Genomic DNA, 13005 nt, shown 5'->3' on the forward strand with positions numbered 1-13005 from the left:
CTTCAGAAGACTAACATATTGGTTAGCAGTCCTCAAAAGTACCCGTTGGATTCGATTGGTTTACATCTTATAAATGGTTTTTCTATACCAACCCATTTGAAAGCGCCTATTTTAGTAAATCTTCTATAATTAATGCTCAGAAAAACTTCAGATTCTTCACTGTATTGCTAAGATCAACCACCAACCCTCTTCTTTGTTCACTTTTTTCTTTCCTTTTTTTTTTTTTTTTTTTTTTTTTGATAGGCAGAGTGGACAGTGAGAGAGAGAGAGAGAGAGAGAGAGAGAGAGAGAAAGGTCTTCCTTTGCCGTTGGTTCACCCTCCAATGGCCGCCGCGGCCAGCGCACTGCGGCCAGTGCACCGCGCTGATCTAATGGCAAGAGCAGGTACTTCTCCTGGTCTCCCATGGGGTGCAGGGCCCAAGCACTTGGGCCATCCTCCACTGCACTCCTGGGCCACAGCAGAGAGCTGGCCTGGAAGAGGGGCAACCAGGACAGAATCCGGCGCCCCAACCGGGACTAGAACCCGGTGTGCTGGCGCTGCAAGGCAGAGGATTAGCCTAGTGAGCCGCGGCGCCTGGCTGTCTTCTTTCTTTTTTAAGAGACACCACCTGCACTCATTGTGCCTTTGGACAAAATCCTTATGCCTCGGATTTTTCATTTATGAAACAGGAAATGCAGTCTGCTCTAGAAAGTATATATAATAATCGCAGTAGCTATACTTAAGAGCTCTATCATGATAAATTATTTTCTCATAGTCTTCTGAATCCAACAACAATGCCATCCATGGCGTGGCAACCATCACCTGAGGAAGAGAGTAGAGATTAACCTAGGGTCAAACATGGAATTAGTACAAGATGCAGGATTCGTACTCGGAACCTCCCATCTATGCCAGCGCTATTTCTGCTGCCTTCTGTTTCATCTTCCTTCTCTTGTCAGGCGAAGAACTAATGTGTGTGAATGCACTCAAAAAGGATAAAGCTGTTTGCAAATTTACACTCCAAGAGGAACAAATGCTATCTTTTGAAATTAGAACTTGCAAAAAACTTGCCTCCAACAAATACTTGATAATCTGAGATATGGAAACATTTGCCTATGAGATTAGGCAAGTAATATGGGCAAAGATGACAGATAGATAGATTGATCGATCTTTTTATGACTCCTCTTTTAAAAAGTTGCCAGTTATTCAAAGAAGCACTATTCTGCTTCTTTTTCACTTTAGGCTCTTTCCTCTGCTTGTTTGCAGATTGCTTAATGACTTCATTGGGCTTTGGAACTCATACATTACAGATACATGATCATCCAAGTCATTACGTGCATATTTTCCCATTAAGAATAATTATAGCTCTTACCACCACTGCCCACATACTTATGTCCTGCAGGCCTGGGCACACTGAAGTAATCATCTTTTAAAAATGATCTTGATGGGCAAGTGTTGCGTGTACAATCAGCAGTAAGCAAGATGAGGTGAAAGGTTTGTTTCTCCTCCATTACTGAACAGCTCAAAAGTCGTGTTCTATCATTTCATCCCAGTGCCGTGCAGGTCACTCAAGTGGTTGACGGTCTCCAGAAAAATGAATTAGCAGTAAGCGCAGAGACAAACCCCGTGGGGTGCTGGGTTGTATCTGCCTCCACATACATGTCACCCATTTCCTGGCTCAATTTCATTGTCTACAAAATGCAATTTAGAAGATGCTTTAAAAATCTCCAGTCATCGGCTCTGATATGGAATCAGTCTTTTAGATGGCAACACAACTTTTTACAGTGATTAAAAGGCCACGTCCTAGAACCCTGGCTCCTCCACTTTATCAACTCTATAGCCTTAGCCATGTGACTTTACCTCTTGGAGCCTCAGTTTGCCTGCCTGTAAAAAGGAGACAATAGTGATCCATGCCTCTTAGTGATTCAGTGAAATCCTGTGTTCACAGCACTTCACCCAGTGCCTGGAACAGGTGAGTGTCCAACCAATGTTACCTGATCCTGCTATCATCAAGGCTACGCTCTGGGAGTCTGCAGACTCTTCAACAGAGCTCAGGCAACACATCTAAATTAAATATATTAATTGCCTGCCAGATACTAATCTAAAGACACAGTGAAGGGTCACATGTTACTTTAATCAGTGGATCATGAACAGATTCAGTTTCAAAGGTAAGAGGGAGACAAGCTAACAGATGTTTGAAAAAATATTAGCTTGCATCCAAAAAGAAGCTATTTAAATAACTGGTTAGCGAACAATCAGCAACCAGTTGTTTCAAGAATTAGTTGATTACTCTTGTGTATAAAAAATCTTATTTTCCATACAGATAAAAGAATTCAACTGTTAATTTTTAATCAGCAAGGAAAAGCCTCTAAAGTTAATAAAATTGCCCATTTCCACCTAGAACTAAAGGTTAATATTTGTGAATAATTCTGCTACTTCTCATCCCTGACCTCAGTACACTCTCCATGTAACAAATAATGTTCTCTCGTGTACTTTCTTATATGTACTTAGTTATATATTGCAAAACCTTTTTGTATCATTTAATATTCTTTGTCGTCTCCTGAGTGGCTACATGATTGTCTATTTCGAAAGTAATTTATTTAACCAAGCCCCTGTTGTTGGTTATTTAGATTTGTTCCCAAATAAAGATCTTGAATATCAATAAATTTCCAGATATAAGTTTGCCAAATCAATAAGAATATACCTCTCCCCAGTAAGTTGATTTTTAAATCCTATCTTTCTTTCATTGGTTTGTACATGTAGACACCTCCTCCTCCATACTGGACGCCAGTGTCCCCACTAAAATAATGTGTGTGTTTTATCTGGGACAGACTATCTTGAAGCAGCCTCTGCTGATCCTACCCTGCGATGCTGCAAGTAGCAAATGACCATTGGTCCTGAGCACACTGTCTACCTAGGCCCCTGTAGACTAAACATGTCGCATTTACAACCCTTGTGGCTGTGCTTCCGGAACGGGGGCCAGCAGAAGTTTGAGAAGGATGCGCCAGTACCCCCAACTGAATCTGATTAGCTAAGTGCCTGGGTAGCTTGCTGTCCTCAGATACATGTGGTGTCACTGCTTGCAGTAGACAAGCATTCAAAACTGCTTAGAAAATGCACCTTTTTTTTTTTCCAAAAGGAATTTGCAGTATAAACATGAAGGTGCTCTGTAGAATTTCTTTAGAAGGACTCAGAAGCAATTGACAGGGGTTTGCCTCTGGCTAGGGGAGGTGAAAGTAAGGGGAGTGCATGAGAAACTGATGTTTCGCTATGTTCTTTGGCACAGTTTTTGTTTCTTACCTTATTCAAAAGAAGAATTTTGGGGAACAATGCATGCATGAGATGCTCTGTCCTTGTTCCTTGCTGGCTTAGTAAAATGTAAGCCATAGCAAAGCATCTGAATGGCTTCACAGAAAGGGTAGAGTCTAGCAGCATGTGGTCTTAGACAGTGTCTCAGCAGCCCTGTATGTCAGTTTGCCCATCAATAAAATGGGCTGATAATAGTACTTATTTCATGGTTAATCGTATCAAATAAGTGAATACAGAAAAGCCTTTAGAATGCTAATTAGCATATAGCACGAATCATTGGATATTAGCTGTTGTTGTTGCAATTATTCTTTATTCAGTTTGAACAGTGCTATAATTATAATAGCAAAGAGCCATCCTTATGATTTGCAGACTTGGAAAATTAAACGAACATATTTGCTGTGAGTGTCTAATTGATTTTATGATGTTATGCATCTATTCAAATAGTCAATGCAAAGAAGGAGATGGTAGGATATGTCCCCTTGACTGCTAGTGACTCCAAATTGAAAACTTGCTAGAAGTATTTGCAACAATAGGTGACTCAAACCATTTCGCATCAATGTGCTCTATGAATCAATTTCTAAACATTTATTTGAAAGGTAGAGAGAGCTTCCATCTGCTGGTTCACTCCCCAAACGCCATCAATAGCCCCTAACCAGGGCTGAAGCTGGGAGGTGGAAACTCATTCCAGGTCTCCCATGCATGGAACCTAATTACTTGAGCCATCACTGCCGCCTTTCGGGGGCCGCAGGAGCAGGAAGCTGGAGTTTGCAGCCGGAGCCAAGTACTATATGCGAGGCATGAACATCCTACCCTGTGCCTCTTGTTGGTAGGCCAAATGCCCAGCCACCTGAGTAGGTTTTTAAAGGCATTCTGTTCAGGGGGTTCAGTTTTATAGTCATTGTTTTATGTGCATTTGTTGTGCTTTTATTTCTTTTTTGAGTGTGGAAGGAGGGGAGGCAAAATGAAAGTTGCAGTGCCCATTTAATCTGATGGCTCTTTAAGCAACTGCATCTGTAAGAAGTATATGTTTTGCAATAAGTATTTGCCTCAGGAAAGCATTCAGAAGGTAAGAGGGCATTAGAGATTCCTGGAAACATTCTAATTCCATCTACAGTGAATAATGTGCTCAGTCATTGGAAATGAATTGCTGGCAAAGCAGGTGATGTGGTGACGAAGACAAGTAGACTGTGCTGTCACACGAGCCCAGATACATTGTTTTGCCCAACACTGTGCCGAGCATGATACGCAGAAGGCTGTTACACCTGTTTTGTGGGTGACCCTTCTCTCAAGGTGGCTGTTCCAAGCCAAACAACATTATCAGAATGGAATCTCCCGTCCAGGATTTTAGGCCCAAGCCAATCTCAAACTCAAGTCAACAAATCTATTACTGAGCATACAGAAGACCTTGAGCATTCCTAGGGACTCTGTTCTGGGTTCTTAGCAGATTTAGCAATGTGTTTTACGATGGGTGTTCGGTGAGCATTTCTTGAATGAGTCACCGAATTCACTCTGTGTATGTTGCACGGTATTTCCCTGTCAACACAGGACAATCTCAAATGCCCTGGATAAGCAACACCTACAGCTATAACAAGGCTGTTTTGTTTGATCCACAGCTCACCACTTCCTCTGCCACTGTGCATCTCTCTCTCTCTCTCTCTCTCACACACACACACACACACTCTCTCACACATTGCTGCTTTGACTGCCAAAGATGACTCAAACAGAGCAAAGCATAAGACTTGTGTCCAAACAGTGAAGACTGGTCAGAAAGTATTTTCTTCACATAAACACAGATCGCATTAAGCTTGGAGTTGAGTCACAGCACTGCCTAGAACAGCTTTAGAAACAAACTAAAAACTGGTTTGTTTCATTTTTTTGAATTAGTCAAAGTCCAGCAACGTTTTCAAACAGCTGGGCTCCATGACCAGCGGTCTAATAGGAAGTCTGAGAGCGGCGGTAAACGCCCACCTTGCCCTCCGTCCACGCCCTGGCAGCGCCCCACTCGCCTGGCCGGGACCCAGACAGCAAGGATCCAGCCTTGCTCCGAGTGGCTCCGTGTTCAGTTCCCCTCCTGTGGATTACCCGCTGTCTTTGAACAGTGATATAACTACACAACATCATTTTGGGGAAAAAAAGAACATGTAGAATGTTTATACTTTCTAGTAAAAATCGAGGGAGCTGGATTTAGACCCGCTGAATTGGAATTTACCGGGAAACCAGATTCAGACATTCCTTTTTTTTTTTTTTTTTTTTTTTTTTGACAGGCAGAGTGGACAATGAGAGAGAGAGAGACAGAGAGAAAGGTCTTCCTTTTGCCGTTGGTTCACCCTCCAATGGCCGCCGCGCCCAGCGCACTGCGGCCTGATCCGATGGCAGGAGCCAGGTGCTTTTCCTGGTCTCCCATGGGGTGCAGGGCTCAAGCACCTGGGCCATCCTCCACTGCACTCCCTGGCCACAGCAGAGAGCTGGCCTGGAAGAGGGGCAACCGGGACAGAATCCGGCGCCCCAACCGGGACTAGAACCCAGTGTGCCGGCGCCGCTAGGCGGAGGATTAGCCTAGTGAGCTGCAGCGCCGGTGCCACTCTGCTCTTGAAATGTCTGAATCTGGGGTCGGCGCCGCGGCTCACTAGGCTAATCCTCCGCCTAGCGGCGCCGGCACACCAGGTTGTAGTCCTGGTTGGGGCGCCGGATTCTGTCCCGGTTGCCCCTCTTCTAGGCCAGCTCTCTGCTGTGGCCAGGCAGTGCGGTGGAGGATGGCCCAAGTCCTTGGGCCCTGCACCCCATGGGAGACCAGGTTAAGTACCTGGCTCCTGCCATCGGATCAGTGCGGTGCGCTGGCCACAGTGCGACGGCCGTGGCGGCCATTGGAGGGTGAACCAACGGCAAAGGAAGACCTTTCTCTCTGTCTCTCTCTCTCACTGTCCACTCTGCCTGTCAAAAAAAAAAAAAAAAAAAGGCAGAGTGGCAGGGAAACACCGCGACACCAAAGGCTGCAGACAACTAGGATAACGCGATTGCCTTGTCACTGGCCACAAGCTACATGGCATTACCATTGTTCAACCTCCCCCACACTCGGAACAGCTTGGTTCCTGGGATACAATCCGTCTGGATAATATTAAAACTGGTGGTGATGGCTGTTTGGTCCTTACAGGCATTTTAATTACAATGCATCATTAATAGGCTGAGGAAAGAAATCTATTTATGCCAACAGATAGGAAATAAATCCTCACTACCTCCTTGGCCTGCTGGTTTGTGTTTAGAACATGTAGCTTTTCTGAAAAGCTGTTGGAGACATATGTCTTGTTACCGTCCTATAGTGAGCTATCACTCAACTCTGAAACATAGCACCTATCCAACTTAGCCTCTCACTGCTGTCCTATTCTGGCTAGCACTAATTAACTCGAAATGTTACTCTCCTACACACACAGTGTTGTTTTGGCAACCCTATGCTTCAAATCTCTACCTAATATTTGTATATATTCCTTTGGCTAGTATGTATTGAAAATCTATTATGTGCCCAACGCTGTTATTCAGTGATATTTTTTAGCTTCCCAACTACCCCTGAAATTTCTTATGAAGATTTATTCTCAAAAAAGAGCATTTCTGAGAAAAGCCTCAGCATCAGACTGTGAACGTGCAAGAGCGAGTTCTTGTACCAGCCATGCCAGTAGTCCACAGTAAGATGTAGCAGTCATTGTGTGTCCGGGCCTGTTTCTTCACCTGTAATAGAGAAGTGAGTGATTTTCCTTGCCCTGCGTCAATTGGTAGGAGAAACACCTAATAAAAATTGTTGGAAAATACCATGAATATTGAAAAGTGCATGATCATCATGATTAATAATAATGTGTAAAGCTCAAATATTGAAATGACTCCCTGGCATTATTCCAAATCAAGAAATACAAGTGCTGGTCTCGCATACCAATGAAGAGAAACAGTGTGAGATAGTCTTATTGTACCAGTTTAAATGAACATAGTGATGAATTTCTTTAATTATGACTGTAGTCTGTAACCAAGCGTGTATGTGTGTGTGTGTGTGGTGTGTGTGTGTGTGTTTTAAGCTAAATGTAACGCAATCTTCACAGAATATGTTCAAAATCAAATAGATTTCGAATAGAACCATTCCCGAGCCAGGCTGGCATGTATACTCTGTATCTAACCTCGGGATGAATGCTCATGTTGATGGAGACTGTAAGCCTCCAGCAGTCCTCAGTTAAAGAAATCTGGCTCGGATTTCAGTGACCTCCAAATCTGTCATCCTCACGTTAGCCGACTGCCTGGCACCTAATGAGAAAAACAAATTGCTTTTACGTTCTACAGAAGACATTTGCATTTGGAAAATTTTTTTGCTTGTAAGAGGTTTATAAAACATCTACTCAAACCATTCCACCTGCATTTTTCACCTAAAAGGGTCTTTATGAAATCTTACAGTAAATTTAATAACCCTCTTCAATAAACATGAGCTTTTATGAGCGTAACATATCTAAGTAGACTCAATGGTCTGGGGATAAAATCTGCATCAGTAATATTTTCAGTGCTGTAATGTACCACATATTAAAAAAAAAAAAAAAAGCCGTGCACAGAGCAGACCACTGCACGGGGTTGGGGGGAATCCATCTCCAAGTTTAAGAAAGTGACTGGTCAGTGAGCACCTGGATGACTCGTTTAGTTAAATGTGAAATGTCCCAATACGTACGGACAGCATCGAGCTTCATAATAGTCAAACATTAGGATCTGTCATCTTCTTCCATTTTCAGCAAACGCACATTATGGAAATACCTTTAGAAATGGCCTTTAGGAATCACTCACATTGGGTGTTTCAGGAAAGGGCCTTCCCCCATTTCAGTCACCTCCACAGGGGACTTCTGCTTGGGTGAACCTGCTGACACGAGCCCTATTGCCTGGGGTATCTCATAGCTTCTGTCGCCAGTTAAGCTACCAAATTAGGCATGAGACGGGGACCCTCATTTCCCCTATTGCTGGTGTGTATCAGTAAGGAAGACAGGAAAATGCTAGTGGCTGTTTTTTTTATAGCTGCTATATAACAAGAGAATGAAATGTCAAAGCCCGGGAACTCCATCTTTCTTAGTCTCATCAAAGCTCACCCAGCTACTGTTAGTGCTGCAACTTGCGCCTCACCTTCAACTTTGCCTCACTAGCAAGCTGCAGCTTAAAATTCAGCATTACAGAGATGTCCAATGAGTTAAAAGACCCCGATTACGGACTCAGTAGTTACTGAACATCTATATGACATGCTAAGGGCTTTGGCAAGCATGAAGAGAAACCAACTCTTAGTATCTTGAAATATGTCACTTCCTAAAACAAGACATACTCCTGAGAGGTTAATTGTCAACTTCTTTCATTATAATTAATATTTATAACACATCAAGGGAGCATGTGTTAAAATATTAACTTCTTTGGGCCTGGCACCATGACGTGGTGCGTCAAGCTTCTGGCTGCAGTGCCAGCAGCCCATATGGGCGCCAGTTCAAGTTTGGCTGCTTCACTTCCAATGCAGCTCCCTCCTAATGCACCTGGGAAAGCAGAGGAGGATGGCCCAAGTGCTTGGGCCCCTGCACCCACATGGGCTCCTGGCTTTGGATTGACCCAGCTTCAGCTGCAGACATTTTGTGGAGTAAACCAACAGATAGAAAATCTCTCTCTCTCTAACTCTGCCTTTCAAATAAAATAAACCTTTAAAAAGAATAAAGATAGAGGCCAGCACTTTAAAAAGAATAAAGATAGTGGTGCAGCAGATTAAAGCCCCAGCCTCCAGTGCTGGTATCCCACATGGGCACCAGTTCGTGTCCCAGCTGCTCCACTTCTGATCCAGCTCCCTGCTAACATGCCTGAGAAAGCAGGGGAGGATGACCCAAGTCCTTGGGTCCCTGCACCCACGTGGGAGACCCCAAGGTCAGCTCCAGTTGTTGTGGCTATTTGGGGAGGGAACCAGTGGATGGAAGACCTCTCTCTCTCTCCATCTGTCTGTAACTCTATCTTTCAAATAAATAAATCTTTTTTTAAAAAAATAAAACTTCTGTACATAAGTTTTTAAAATTTGTAAAATTACATCTCTTTAAAGGCAAAATTCACATGTTTAAATCAAGGTTTGTGTGAAGTGGAAAAGATAGAGATAAATGCAAATAAAACCACAAACTCTCATTTTAATTCTTATATCTGTCTGCTCTCACCCTTTCATATTTTTTAACTTGAGGTTCTAGCCAGAACCAAATGATGGATGGATGTCCAATAGTAGAGAGGACTATTGTCTCTGTGAGTTCAAACTTTGTGTTTCAAATCATTAGATTATAAAGGCCGAGATGCAGAGAGATGGTGAGAAGAGGAGTTAGGGACAAACATAAGAACTCAGGAGGAGATAGGTCAACTTCGAGTTGGCCTTTCCACTTCCTTCATCCCGTCTTCCCATTGTATTCAACTATCCACAACTTGGGACATGACAGCACGTGGGACTCCAAGAGGAAACCTCCTCTCTGCACTCATTCCTTCCATGGACAGCCTCGGCTATGGGATTGCCCCTCTGCTTCAGTTCCGCATCCTCGCTACAGCCTGCTCCTCTCCTCTTGTCTGCCATCTTTCTGACCTGAAGGGCTGTGAGTCAGGAGAGTCTTTTGTGCTTTGTAGAACCTTCAGAAAATGAATCTGTGCTCAGACAAAGCAGGGTTAGGCAAGCCCAAAATGCCCAAACTTGATTTTTTTTTTTTTTTTGACAGGCAGAGTGGATAGTGAGAGAGAGAGACAGAGAGAAAGGTCTTCCTTTTGCCATTGGTTCACCCTCCAATGGCCACCATGGCTGGCACGCTGCAGCCGGCGCACCACGCTGATCCGAAGGCAGGAGCCAGGTGCTTCTCCTGGTCTCCTATGGGCCATCCTCCACTGCTTTCCCGGGCCACAGCAGAGAGCTGGCCTGGAAGAGGGGCAACTGGGAAAGAATCCGGCACCCCCACTTGGGACTAGAACCCGGTGTGCCGGCGCCGCTAGGTGGAGGATTAGCCTATTGAGCCGCGGCGCCGGCACAGACTTGATCTTGAAACCTTCCCCTGGCTTGCCCTTGGACAGCTTTGCCACTGAGCAGCAATTGGTCCAAAGACTAACAAAGAAAATAGAATAGATGGAAAAGGATTCCAACCAACAAAAGAAATCATTGTTCCTAAAGCTAGGACAAGGCAGTATTTAAACCTGATTTCATGACTTGTTTGTGACATGTCTGCTTTAGACATGCCCACTGACCACAGAGAAGTGGGAGATTATCTGGTTATCCTTGCCAACCTGACCAGGGCCCACTCTGAATTCCAAAGAGCCCCATGATCATAACAAATTTTGCTAAGGCCCCCATAGCTGTGCCTACTGAACATTCTATTCTTGAGAATCAATGAAGCCTACTGCTCCAAATTAGTGCATTTTAAAACGACCAAATAAAATGAATGAGGTGATGATACAGAGAAAGGAAAACATTTAAGGATAATGAGCACAGAGCACAGAGCTTCATTCTATACAGGTGGGGGGAAAAGGTCAGTAAATTTAGCACACATATAATAGTCCTTGAGAATCATCTCCTAATTAATCCTCAGCCAGCCAAAATGGACTGATTTAACCTTTTCATTCTGTGCTTCTCACAATATTTACGAACCACTGCCTCTCAACAGGAGTGGAAAATATACCTGTGCCAGAAACTCTGGGGCTACGTGGGCTCTTAGATGTGTTCCTGCAGGAGGGAACAAGAGGGGGCCTGACACTGCCCTTCCTGGCACTGGGGGAGGAGGGAAGAAATGCAGTCTGGCTATAAAATTAGAAACCATAGTCAATTGTTTGGAGCTCTTGCCTGCATTTTCCATTCCAGAGTCACCTGAACTTAGGAGAGGATTTTTTTTGGTTTGGTTTGGTTTGTTTTTGAAAGGAATAGAATTACTGATCCCTTCTATAAAAGTAGAGCTGACCTCAAAAAAAAAAAAAAAAAAAAAAAAAAAAAACACAGTTCCTCGCCAGTTGTTGTTACCTAAAAAGTCTTGTCCAAAGGCAATTTTATCCTTGCTATAGTTTGGATATCATTTTGGGTGCCCTCCAAAAACCCATGTGTTAGGGTCTTAGTTTCCCAAGTCTTAAATTAACAGTTAATAGATGAACATTGATGATTAATGGGTTAGGGTAGCGACTTAATCCAATTGTGGTATCTGAAGGTCAGGCTGGGGGTGGTGGTGGTATGATTGATTAGATTGTATTATGTTGCTGGGTGTAGCCCTTATAACAGAATCCTGGCAGCTTCATAAGCAGAGCACACGGGCATGAGGACCAGTGTGCTCCCTGTGTCTCTCTCACGTACCCCAGATGCCAAAGCAATGGGGCCGTCCAAGCTTGGACTATGAATGTTCAAAACCAGAACTAAAATAAACCTTCCTTCCTAAGTAACTCCTCTCCAGTCTTTGTTACAGGGCAAAATGCTGACTACTACAACCCCAATGATGAGCCCACAGCATGAGGAGTCTGAGATAAAGAACATTTAAGAAGGTGTTAGGGCCGGCGCCGCGGCTCACTAGGCTAATCCTCCGCCTAGCGGCGCCGGCACACCGGGTTCTAGTCCCGGTCAGGGTGCCAGATTCTGTCCCGGTTGCCCCTCTTCCAGGCCAGCTCTCTGCTGTGGCCAGGGAGTGCAGTGGAGGATGGCCCAGGTGCTTGGGCCCTGCACCCCATGGGAGACCAGGAAAAGCACCTGGCTCCTGGCTCCTGCCATCGGATCAGCGCGGTGCGCCGGCCGCAGCGCGCCGGCCGCGGCGGCCATTGGAGGGTGAACCAACGGCAAAGGAAGACCTTTCTCTCTGTCTCTCTCTCTCACTGTCCACTCTGCCTGTCAAAAAATAAAAAAAAATAAAAAAAAAAAAAAGAAGGTGTTAGGGTGGACATTCTGAAAGAACATTTCTGAAGACATTAGTCTCCAAGGATGGGCATATTGAAAATCAGTTCAGGGCTTTGAAGACTTCAGTGGGGAAGCACCACAGGGAAGTGCAAATGACAGTACACTTAATGTCATTTGGGCAACCCAAGTGGTGGCTGGGCCAGCCCTCACCACCCATGTGCACACAAAGTATGAAGAAGGAAGCAGTGGCCTGGGCTTCAGCCTCACCTCCTCCATAGCCAGCCCTGTTCCAGCCAGCACACAGCCCTCCACCCATAAGAGACACTCACATTGATCACTGGCACATGAAGAGGTAGAGAACTGTGGAAAATTAGAGCTGGAGTAGACAGGAGCTAGATTGTAGTTCCTCTACTGTAGGTCTGGATAAATAGAATATATAACCTTTGTTACATGTTTTCTGTGTGCCAAGCATACTTTTAAGTACATTATACTTATTTAGTCATTTAGCCTCTGTAAAAACCCTACTCTATAGGAGCTACAGTCATACCAATATTATAGATGGGAAAACTAAGAGATGAAATCATTTCCCTAAGGTCACAAGGCTAGGAATGGGGCAGCCACTGGATGGTGAATTTCTCAAGGGCAGAGTCAATGCTTCATTCAGCTCTGTATTCCAATATTTAATCCAGTGGTTCTCAACTGTGAAGGTTATAAATATACAGTTTTGTTAGAAGAATTAGGCTGAATTGGATTGATTGTGGAAGGCAGAAGAGATTGCCTGAGGCTACAGAGCAAAAAGGGCACTGGTGCACAGCGCTTTATGAGCAGGAGATGTGACTTCTAATCCTGGTCA

The sequence above is a fragment of the Oryctolagus cuniculus genome, chromosome 3, assembly GCF_964237555.1.
Source record: "Oryctolagus cuniculus chromosome 3, mOryCun1.1, whole genome shotgun sequence".
In the NCBI taxonomy this organism is placed as follows: Eukaryota; Metazoa; Chordata; class Mammalia; order Lagomorpha; family Leporidae; genus Oryctolagus; species Oryctolagus cuniculus.